Source organism: Fukomys damarensis, unplaced genomic scaffold (genome assembly GCF_012274545.1).
Source record: "Fukomys damarensis isolate Sample0158 unplaced genomic scaffold, DMR_v1.0_HiC HiC_scaffold_3, whole genome shotgun sequence".
NCBI classification, from domain to species: domain Eukaryota; kingdom Metazoa; phylum Chordata; class Mammalia; order Rodentia; family Bathyergidae; genus Fukomys; species Fukomys damarensis.
In genome coordinates this window covers 18,923,217-18,935,932 of record NW_022900915.1, presented here as the reverse complement: position 1 = coordinate 18,935,932, position 12,716 = coordinate 18,923,217, and positions in this window count along the sequence as shown.

The following is a 12,716-nucleotide window of genomic DNA, read 5'->3' as shown; positions in this document are numbered from 1 at the left end:
TGTTTTTTTTTTTTTTTTTTTTTTTTTGAGACAGGGTCTTGCTTTGTAGTTCAGGCTGGCCCTGAATTCACTATGTAGCCCAGGTTGGCCTTGAATTTGCAGCAATCCTCCTGCCTCAGCCTCCTGAGTTCTGGAATCACAGGAGTGTGTCACCAACCCCCATTATGTGCTGCTCTTTTTTGGTTTTGGTACCAGGAATTGAAATCGAACTCAGGACCTTGCACTTGTGAGGCAGGTGGCAAAACCACTGAGCTAAATCCCCGGCCCCCGGCCCTTGTGCTGCTCTTCTTAACCCTTATTAGGAACACTTGGTTAAGGTTCAGGTCCAGGCCCACTTCTCTGCTCTCACCATGGAGAACTTAGCTTTCTTTTCTTTTTTTTTTTTTGTACCAGGAATTGAACTTGGGACCTTGCACTTGTCAGGCAGGTGCAGCACCACTGAGCTAAATCTCCAGCCCCCAACTTATCTGTTCTTAAATTGCATTTTTCCCCCTACTGATGACTGTAACTCAGCATCTCTGTGCAACTGAAGCTTACTCCTCAGTCAGCCCTGACTCTGCCCTCTGCTCAGTTTTCCATGTTGAGTCCTCTTCCTCTGGCTTGCCCTTGCACTCTCCCCTGCTCTATCACCTTTGCCTCTGCTCGTGGGTAGGGACTGTTACATCTTGTATTTTTGTTTTTTTCCCCAGCTATATCTCCAGCCCTATCTCGGATCTGACTGTTACATCTTGTATTTTTGTTTTTTTCCCCAGCTATATCTCCAGCCCTATCTCGGATCTGAATTTTATGCCACCCCAGTAGCTCCAAAGTTCCCAGGCTCTGCCTTGTCTGCCTCTCTCTGGGTTTAGCTAACTCCAGATCCTTCTCCTGGAGGGTGGGCCCAGTTCAGTCTGTCACAGGTCTGCCACCGATGGCTCTCTGCTGTAGTAATGAGAAGCTGTTTGTTACACCTCTACACCTTCAGCACTGGCCATCGTTTGGCAGCTTTTTTGTTTTTTTCTGGTACCGGGGATCGAACTCAGGACTTTGTGCTTGCAAGGCAGTGAAGGTGCCATTGAGCTAAATCTCTAGCCCTTATCAGCTATTTTAAACATCAGCTAATCTTTTATCCTCCTTCCGATATTGCTCACTGGTTTATTCAAGTTAAACCAGGGAGTTGAACCTTGACTAACACTGGCCACCTCCTCACCCCTCTGAATACCCGTTAAGGGTATCCTGACTTTTTTGTTTGTTTGTTTTGTTTTTGGTACCAGGGATTGAACTCGGGTCCTTGCACTTGCAAGGCAGGTGCTGGAACCACTGAACTAAATCCCCAGCCCCCTGACTTTTTTTTTTTTTTAAGACAATGCCTCCCTTTTTGTGCTTCAGGCTGGCCTTCAACTCACTATGTAGCCCAGGCTGGCCTCCAACTTGCAGCAATCCTCCTGCCTCAGCCTCCTGAGTGCTGGGAGTACAGATGTGTACCTCTATGCCCAGCTGTTTTATGCCTTTTGTCTCAAGTATAATTGCAGTTGTGCCTCCTGTCACTCTGAAAAGTGTCCTGGTCTGATGATAAATTATATATTGTCTCCTTGTTTATAAACCAATTCATTTATTCATTTAATAAATATTTATTGAGCATCTACTCTGTTATAGACATAACACTCATGAGAAGGCTGCAAAAATTCATGACAAAAAGAGATCCTGTTTCAAAATCATGATGTAGACAAGGTCTCTTCCCTCATGGGGTTAGCATTATAGTGGAGGACACATTACAATGAACAAATAAATTATTACAGATTAAGATAAATTCATTAAGGAAAAAAGTGGGTGGTTTTTGTGAGTTTTTTGTTTTTGTTTCGTTTTTGCTTTTGAGACAAAGTCTCACTAAGTTGCTAAAATGCACATGGTGGGCTCAAACTTGCAACCCCTCTTGCCTTGGCCTCTTAGAGTGCTGGAATTTCAGGTCTACACCAGCACACATGGCTCCCAGCTCTTTACTATTTATTTTTATTTATTTTATTTTTGTTTTTGTTTTTGTTTTTTGAGACAGGGTCTCACTGTGTAGTTGATACTAACCTGGAACTCACTATGTAGCCCAGGCTGGTCTTGAACTCACAACAATCCTCCTGCCTCAGCCTCCTGAGTGCTGGGATTACAGGTGTGCGCCATACTGCCTGGCTTTGGATCCTATTTACTGAAAGAAAACAAAAACATCCTGAAACTGCTAAATGGAAAACAGACGGCAGAGGAGCAAATGTATAAGTCTTACAAAAGTAATTATATTAAATCCCAGACTTACAAATGAGTTCCAGTCCAGGAGAACATTTGTAAATCAGATTCACTCGTAATACAACAAAGTGAGTCTTACAGAGTATACCTGTGAATCTTATGCAGTACACCTGTGAAGGTTTATAACTTCAATGACCGTAAGTTGGGGACTTACTGTATATTTAGTTCAGGAAAGAGCTACTACTGGTGGCTTGGCCTAGGGTAGAGAAAGGGAACAGAGAGGAGGAGCTACTAGTTTTGTTACTTCATTTCTGAGTGAAACTGGAACTAACAGAATGATAGGAAACCAACAGTTCCATTTTAAGTAATCAATTTTCTGAGACTCCTAAAGGGAGCTATCTAGCAGGCAACTGGCTAAATCTAAGAAACCTGGTTAAAACATTAAAGAAGAAATTGGAGCATCAGGCTTAGTGGCACACTCCTCTAGCACCAGCACTTGGGAGGCTGAGGCAGGAGGATCAGCAGAAGTTTAAGGCCAGCCTGCACTACAAAGTGAGACCCAATCTCAAAAAAAGAAAACAGCCAGGCGTGGTGGCGCACACCTGTAATCCCAGTACTCAGGAGGCTGAGGCAGGAGGCTCGCTGTGAGTTCGAGACCAGCTTGGGCTACATAGTGAGTTCCAGGTCAGTCTCAACTACATAGTGAGACCCTGCTTCAAAAAAACCAAAATAAATAAATAAATTGAAGCTGGAGATGCAAAGTTGGGAGTTGTTAATATAAAGATAGTTTCTAAAGCCATAGGGTAAATGAGATTTTTCAGGAAGAAGAATACGAAATGAAGCAAAGGGTGCAGTTTCATATCCTATGAAACATCGTATCTTTCCCATTGATGGTCATCGGTGTTCATGAGGAACGTAAGACAAATCTAGTGCTCCCTAGGACAGAGGTAAAATCATGACAAGCTGGCAGGGCCGGGGAGGGGAGAAGGTGGAGGAGGCTTTTGGTTTTCTGTTGACAACAAAGAACAGCACTTTCCAATGAACCTTAATTATCAGGTGTGGGGAAAGGGGTGGGCAATAGAGAAAAAAGTGGGAGAGTGGTTTTATTGCTCTTCACAAAAAAAAGCAATAAAATACTTGGCCCTGAGCTACATAAAGGTCATAATTGATATGATAAGCTGTCATTTAACATGAGGAGGAAATTGAAGTTTCATTTCCTTGCTTTTGGGCCACCCCTCGAGGTGAGCTGCTGACACCATTCAGTCAGTCAGCATGAGGCCTGCCTTACCAATTTTGTTTTGCAAAACAAAGCCACACACGGTCAAACTCAGTTGGTCAGTTCCACAGACTGACTGAAAGGCCCCAGGAAAGTGAGGCCGCTGAGATAGCTCTGCCTTGGAAATGGTGGGTTAATCCCAGGCCAGCAGGGCAGGGAGCTTCCTGAGGCCTTTCAGTCCCTGGCGCCCTCCCACACCTCAGCCCCCTGAGGGCCTCCCACTCTCACCAGGTCCTGTGACTGACACTAATCTCCGGAGTTTGAAGGACAGGGCTGGCTGGATGATACAGGTACATTTCCTCGTTGTACCACATCATTACCAGGCTGCTTTCTTCAGACCCAGGTCAGATTCTACAGGAGTGCAAACAAAGGGAAATGCGCTTGTGGAGGGGTGATATAAAATTTCTTTCAAGTCTTGAGTTCCTAAATAGGTATAGATATACAGTGAGAATGAAAATATTGTTAAAACTCTACTGAACATCCAGACATTTCTTATTGCCTCTGTGGCTATTAGAAAAGAATTATTTAAAAAGAAAAAAATTTTGAGACAGTCTCATTATGTAGTTCAGACTGGCCTTAAACTCACGATATAACACATGCTGGCCTTGAATTTACAGCCATCCTCCTGCCTCAGCATCCTGAGTGTGGAGATTACAGCCGTGCACCACCATGCCCCACCTAAAAAAATTTTTTTTAAAAAAGGAACTGTCGATTCTCTTAAAGGATGATCCAAGCCTACTTCCTATTCCTATGATCAAAAGTGGCTGAAACATAAAACCTCTTTAGAATATTATCACCATGTGTAGGTCTTCAAAGTTCCCATTTAGCTCAGATAAATTCCCTTGTTTCTGAATTCTAATGTTTCTGGCAAAACAAAAAAAGGAATTTTGTGGGTCAGGCATGGTAGTGCATGTTAGATTTCCCTCAATTTAAGATGGCTGCTACATTAAAAAAAAAAAATAGCTTTCCCATAATGCCCTACTTCTCACCTAAAAATATGGCTTCTCCCACTAAAGGGCAGCCTTCTTCCCAGCATGCTCTTCCCGCCAAGAGAGAAGCCCCTCCTAGTGATGTCACAAGCCCCCCCAATCCCTAGCCACTACATCACTCAATCCCACCCCAGCTCCTATATAAGCCCAGTCCTATCAGAAGCGCTGTCTCGGCCGTATTGCTCTCTCCTTTGTTCACAGACAGCTCAGCAGATTGTCTCTACAATAAAGGCTTGCAGAGGTCTTGGTTTTCCGCGTTTTTGAGCTGACATAACTGGTACCAAAACCAGGGAGGAAGGTGGTCAATTAAGTGACAATCTCCTGTGGGACAGGGTAGACTGCCTTTCGGCTGTCTCCTACAGTATAAATTAGTGCATCTCAATGACCAGAAAATGGCACGCTCAATTTTACATATTGCGCGATTAGAGCAACTTTTGTCACCGCAATGGTAAATGGTCAGAAACCTCCATACAAGGCTTTTTCTAGCTACGCCCCCAAACCTGTTCACCCCTCAGGAACCTCTAGCCCAAACTCCGTCCTCCACCTCCACCCCTCCCAACTCCCACTTTGATCCAGCCGATCACTCGCTGCTCACACCTCCACCCTCTAACCTGGCCAGCTCTTCGGTCTCACGTCCTTCCTCCATCTCGTGACCCTGCCTCATCTCTGCCATCTTATTTCTCTCCACCGCACACTCACGCTGTCCCTGCTCCTCCAGCCCCTCCCAAACAGGAGCGTGAGTTAACAACCACTTCTCTGCCCTTCCTTCCCCAGCTTCCTTGGAAGAGAGAGGAAAGCAAGACTTCAAAAAAAAAAAGTAAGATCCTCTCCTGGCCCTGCCTATTTATATATCAACAACTCGTTTGGCAGGCTGCACTACCAGGAAATTCCACTGGGACCTACTGTTTCCTACATAAATATTGGAAACTAAGAGGTTGGAGCTCAGAGACCAAATGCTAGGGTACAGCCCAGTGCTGGCTACAGACTGCTTGCTCCATAGTAAAATCAGCTGTGATGTCCTTCCAGGCAGAAAAATCTTAAAAAAAAAAAAATTATAAATTCTGGCTAATTGACAAATGTAGCTTTTGTCTTCAACTTAAAATAATGTTTGATTAGTGTTTGGTTTCCAGTTGTTTAATTGATGTGTTTAAAACATTTGCATTGCAAATTCTTAAATTATAATTATGGATTAACTTGACCTCTAATTTCTCCTTAGACTTCTGACAGTAACACAGGATTATGCTACTATTATAAAGTGCTTTTACTCCTGATTCTAACTGCAAGAGCTCTCTATGAATTGATATGCAAAAGTTTTTACTAGTTTTAATTAAAAGATGCTATAATTCAATTGGCCAAATATATTTGAGTGCACTCTAGTTTCATAAATGGTCTTATATATTTGTCTGTCTGTCCTATTGTTCGTTTGTCCAATTGTATTTTTTATAACTGTTATTAAAGGCATGCCTTCCTTTTCTCCCAGGTTGCTAGCTGATCAAAATGACATCAAAGATTAATTTTTATTGTAATGCATATTGCTGTGTATATTGAAGAGTTTCAAAAGTAATATATGTTTTATTGGTTACAAATTGTTAATTGCTACAACCTGGTTTTACAGATTAAAAAATTGTTTATACTGGTCATCTTTAAAATATAATATTTTCTGTGGAAAAGCAAGTTCCTTTTGGTACCAACCTACATTACAGGACATAACGTTTCATATAATTGTAATAATTATTATTACTACTTTTCTGGTGTACAAAATGTATTCATGTTTTCTGACTATACAGGTCGTCTAACATACTATTATGGCAATGACCTTTTGATCCAGGTATTCATTCTTCTGCTCTATCTACTCTTGATTACAGGTACATTTATGGCCCATACACTTGCCTTAGATGGCATCCTATCAGAAGGTAATAAGAGTTCCTGTTTCTTTTTATGTATTTCTACAGGAGAATTAATACATTTAACAATGGCTCTTTTATACTAAGATACATATCTAGGTTTGTTGCAAAGATAATGTCATCATGATTGTCATGCTGAAATCTTATTATTATTTTGTGTGGCTCCTGATTCCAAGTTTTTTCTGTTAATATTCTACAGAAATCAACTACTAGAACAACCATGATTGATAAAAATAACAGTACTCTAGGGGCTGGGGATTTAGCTCAGCGGTTCGGTGGCCTGCCTTGCAAGCGCAAGGACCAGAGTTCAATCCCCGATACCAAAAAAACAGACAAACAAAAATAACAGTCCTCTAACTATATTTTAGATTCCAGGGTGCTTGCTGTCCAGATAACGTTATGATAGTGAAGCTCCTACTGTACTACTGATGTCACTGATCTTCTCTTCTGGTGTTCAACCACCAAAGTGTAGAGACCTCACTCAAAGGTAACTGGGTAAGAGGACCACCAGTATTTTGGATCTGGCCCTCCTCCAAGGTCATCAAAGATCTGAGGTGAAGGAACCTTTTTTACAACACCTTACATCTTTGGTATAAGTCACCCAACCTGCTGAGCAGGGAGATTTCTGGACACCAGAGGACAAATGTAACGTGTGCTAAAGGAGAGTCACCAAGAGAAAAAAATATCCTGAGCTTTCACTGAAAGCAATGTGGTCAAGCAAGGCAGTGACCCATCCTAATGGCTGACACTGACTGAGGAGCTGAGAGGCTCTATGCATGGTTCCAAAATAATGCCTGTAGAGACTTAACTAACCTTGACAGATAACAAATATAATATGTTCATATTGATTAACACAGGTCTCACTTTAACTTGGTCTTAAACACCCAGCAGAAAAGAATAACCAAAAGAGGCAGTCAATGAACAGGCCCTAACAATAGAGAGACTTTTGAGGCCCACCACTCCACCTCCCTATAAAGGGATAGATCTCCAAGTGGTAAACCAGATAACCCAGTCTCAAAAAAGGCTACCACACCTATTTATTACCACCCTCCACTATCTCCATGTCAGTATGTCGGACTGTTGGATGTGTATGTCTGTTCACCCCAACTCGTGCACTCCAATTCCCGACCCCTAGACTTTAACCTGTCTGTCTCCAATACTGGCAGTTTATCCACAGTTCTGGGACCCTTCGCTATGGGTTTCCCTTTCCCTACACAAACCACAAATCAGACATGCACGGGGCAAAATGATAGCATCACTTGCCTTTTTGTTCCCTCTTTATCTCAGAAGAGCACCCAGTCTGCTTGTCCAACAGCTTATACTTCATATGCAGCCAGAAAGCATTCTGATGCCTCAACTGATCTGAAATTTTCTGTTATATATATAGTGTTTCTCAGCCCTCCCTTGACCATCTATATGTTTCGTTTTGTTTTGGTTTTTGGTTTTTTGAGACAGGGACTCACTATATAATTGAGACTGACCTGGAACTCACTACGTAGCCCAGGCTGGTCTCGAACTCACAGCGAGCCTCCTGCCTCAGCCTCCCGAATGCTGGGATTACCACACCCGGCTTCCTTGACCATCTATCTGGAATCCCAGATATTTGAAAGCATCCTCCCCTGGTCAAAGGTCAACAAGAGGGCGGCCCCCTCCTGGTCCCCTTCTTGATGGAAACGGGGTTCCTCAATGGCATGGAGATGGGTATAACAGGTATCTCTTTCTCTGCACATTTCTATTAGGCATTGTCAGTAGAGATCGCATAAGACATGGAAAAGATAAGCCAGTCCCTAAACAAGTCCAGGACCAGATGAATTCCTTAGCAGCTGTCCTGCTCCAAAATAGACAATGCCCTCGACATGCTAACAGCAGCCCAAAGGGGAACATGCCAGGCTCTAGGGGAAGACTGTTATTTTGCTAACCAATCAGGCATAGTCAAGGCAAAGGTTAAAGAATTACAACAATGCATCAAAAACCTTAAGCAACAATGGGATGCCTGAGGAATGACCCAAGACTACTCCTGGCTCCAACAGATTATGCCATGGCTACTTCCCTTATTGGGCCCGCTGACCTGCGTGTGTCTCCTAGGCATGATAGGCCTGTGTCTGTTTTGCTGTTTTCAGAATTTCTTGCAGGGACGCATGAGGGCATTTACCAACCGGACAGTCACAAAACTCGTCACGGCGGAGTATCGGCCACTGTGGCAGAGGGAAGAAGCCCCCACCTACCGCTGCCCCACCAGATCCAGGTTTGGCCCCAACCTTCGCCCCTTTGTCAGCTTGAAGCAGCTCCAGAAGAGACCTTCACCCAACAACCATAAAACAAACAAAAGCCTGGAATGTTAGCGTTGCCTGGACTTAAGATGGCCGCTACATAAAAAAGAATAGCCTTGGGGCTGGGGGTTTGGCTCAGGGCTTCTGTGGCCTGCCTTGCAAATGCCAGATTTCAACACCCAGTACCAAAAAAACAAAAAACAAAAAACCTTCCAATAAGGCCCTGCTTCTCACCTAATATGGCTCCTCCCACTTAAGGGCAGCCTTCTTCCCAGCATGCCTCTTCCCGCCAAGAGAGAAGCCCCTGCTAGTGATATCACAAGTTCTCCCAATCCCTAGCCACTACATCACTCAGTCCCACCCCAGCGCCTATAAGCCCCACCCTAGTCCTGTAAAAAGCTCTCCCTGTCTTGACCTTATTGCTCTCTCTCCTTTGTTCATAGACTGCCCAGCAGATTGTCCCTACAAAAAAGGCTTGCAAAAGAGGTTCTGGTCAGGGCTTGGTTTTCAGCTTTTTTTTTTTTACTCGACAGTGCACACCTGTAATCACAGCACTCCAAGGCTAAGGCAGTTCAAGACTAATTTGGGCTAAAAGTGAAATCTGTCTCAAAAAACAAAACAATTTTGCCAATAACATATAGAAGCTATGAAAAAAAACAAGAAAATTTGCATATGCAACCAAAGCTGTCCAAATAATAATGGAGCTCATGTTCCGAAAAGTGAGTACTATAAAACAAACTGAGTATGATGGCACATGCCTATAATCCCAGTACTTGGGAGGCTGAGACAAGAAGGTCACTGCAAATTTGAGGCCAATCTGAGTTCCACAGGTAGCTCAAGGCCAGCCTGAGCTACGTGGTGAGACGCTGTTTAAAAAAAAAGTAAAGTAATATTTCAGTTTTCTAAAGGCCGTCTTGTATTTTCCCAAAAGGATTACATTCTTGGAATCTCTGGCTGCTGATAGGTCTTAGTTTTCAGAAATTTTAGGAAAGTAATTTAGTATTGTGGAAACAGTGCTGCTGATCTTACTATGATGCCATGGAAGTCACTTTCTACCCTTCAAAATCTTCATTATAAAAAGAGGGGGATTAGTCAGACACGATGGGACATGCCTGGAATCCCCACACTTACAAGTTTAAGGCCAGCCGGGGCAACAAAAGGCCTTGTGGATTAACTAATGGTCAACTTGGAAGGCCCAGCTGAACTGCGACACCATGGTTCTGAGCATGGAAGACCCATTGTTGCTAACAGCATAAAAGGAAAACTGGAAAGGAAGACTATACTGTTGGTTTACCTGGGGAGCTTGCCACAGAAAGTTTTCCTGATACCAACTCGGCTGTTCTCATCATTGGAGGAGCTCAGGTCCTCGCCGTTGTCAGGATGACTGCTGTTCTTTTCAAGGAAGCTCTGGGCTTCACCTTGAGCATCACTTCCTGACTCCGATGCACATCCCTCAGCCTGGTAGCACGGACTTTCTAGCTTCCATCACTGATCTTTGGGCCTTCTTAGTGCAGATCCTCGGTGCAGACTTGAATGAGACATTACGCTGTGGACGCTAGGTCTCATGAAGGACATTACCTTGGGCTCTGGGCCTTTAGCCTGGACTTGACGGGGACATTGCCATGGGATCCGGGCCCTTGGCTGGATTCTTGGGATCTCTAACACTGTGGACAGATCTCTTACATTCCTCTGCATTTCACTCTCTGTGTGAATATTGTAAAATAATCCTATAAATTGTGTGTCCTGTATTAAATCTATTCCCTTGCAAATCCTGACTACAATAGGACTACACAATATACTATACAGTGAGACCCTAACATCAAAAAAGGGAAGGGAGTTGGATTAGATTATTTTAGAGATTAAAAAACTTTCCCACATTCTAAAATTCTGTTCCTCTATCCTGATAGTTCTAGCCCTCTTATAATGCCCCCTGCCAACTGTCACACAGAAGTTACTCCTGCCTCCAGAAAACAGCAAGAATTAGGTGTTTTTCATCTATATATAGTTGCATGCTTAGATTTTACTAACTTCTGTACTGTAGAAGTTTATTTGTACTCTTGAAAAGAAGTTGCTATTAAATTGACACAAGAAGTAATTCTGCAGGTAGAGGTTTTGAATTGGTATGAGCACGATTGTCAAATGGTGCTTCTCAAGGGTTACGATGTGCATGGTATTCCGGGGCTGAGTCAGAAAACAGGTCCAGTTGAGGTTCAGCTGGTAGGTTGATTTGTGACCTTGGGCATGTCTCTTGCCCAGCCTACACCTATTCGCTTTAACTAAAAACAAAGGGTTTGGATTAAGTGATTTAAGTTTAATGGGCATGCTAGGGCACAGCCCAAGACCTACAATCTTGGAGGCTGAGGCAGGTTTGCAAGTTCAAAGCTAGACTGGGCAACATATGCAACATACCTAGACTCATGAAAACAAAATAAATTAGTTGGCAATTTTTATTTTTTCCAAGCAGATATATGAACAAGAATAACTAGCAGTTAAAGATAAATAAGGACTAGTGTCTTTAGTAATATGGTGAATGAAAAGAGGTAATTGTTGCTTTCTGACTGAAAAAAGGAAGCCTGGGGTGTGACTCAGTGGTAGAGTGGTTACATAACATTTGTGAGGTCCTGGGTTTGAGCCCCCGAAATGAAAAAAAAAGCCTATCAGCCGTGTAAACCAATAGCATAAATTAAATTGAACCCCAAGTTCTTTTTTTCTTTTTGGTATCAGGGATCGAACTCAGGATCCTGTACTCGTGAGGAGGCAGGCAGAGGCACCACTGAGCTAAATCCCCGGCCCTAAACCCCAAGCTCTCCTCCACTGATTTATATACATAATGAATAAACTTGTACTGCACATATTTAGTTGGCAGTCACAAAAGCAAGAAGTTTCCCAAAGGAAACAAAGATGCTTTTGTAAATATGGAGGGATGGAGGGCTGAAAGGAAGGGAAGGGGAAAAGGAAAAAACAAGAATCAAGAGGCTGGGGATTTAGCTCAGGGGCACTGTGCCTGCCTTGCAAGTGCAAGGTCCTGAGTTTGATCCCAGTACTTAAAAAAATGTTTTTTAATTTAAAAAATCAGGATATATTATGTACAGGTATGAACTCCCAATTATGAATGTGATCATAATGTATATCTAAAATGTACCAATAAACTCAACAAATAAAAGAACACATTTCCCATGTCTATAAAAAGCACCATGTTTTTTAAAAAGCACTATGAAGTAGTATAAATGTTTTAGAACTGCATATAATTGAATGATTTGTTTTTTGCATTTGTTTATTTTTGGTACAGGGGATCAAACTCAGTACCTTTTCCCTTTCCAAGCAGGTGGTGGCGCCACTGAACTAAATCCCGAACCCAGAACGGAATATAATTGAATTCTATGGAGGCAAAAAATATCTTTTCTTTTGTTCATCCTGTGTTCATGGCTGAGGTCACCCTATATCAAAAGATCAAAATCCTGGTTCCATTAATTTCTAGATAAGATCTCTAGGTTAAATTTAATCTCAGGGTTATTTTGAGAGTTAGATACAAATTCAAGTATCTAGCATAGCCCTTGGCATGTCGTAGATAACAATAGATAGTAATACTTTCATTAATGATAGAAATCTAATCCATGTATAAAGAAGCTAAATAAAATATAAGAGGTAACTAATAACTAGCACTAATTGAGCGCTTACTGTGTGCCAGCAGGTGTTGTTAGGTACTTTTGCATACATCATAATATTCAATGGTCACAAAGACCCTGTGAATTACCACTGCCCTGATTTTGTACAGAAACCAAGACTCTGAGGTCAGGCAATGTTTCGTACCACCACGAATCTAGGAAGTCATGGACTTGTGATAAAAACTGCTGTCTCCAAAGGCCAAATGCTAAACCATTTAAGGATGTATTGAGCAGTACAATATGTAAAGATAGCAGGCACATTATTAACTGCCCAACAATTCAGAATGTAAGGATGAATAGTTGGCAGGCAAGATGCAAGCATATATTAATGCAAAATTCCAGGAAATTATCTCTTAGGCTAGAAATTATATTAGAAAAGAGGGAAAGGGTCTTTCAGTGTT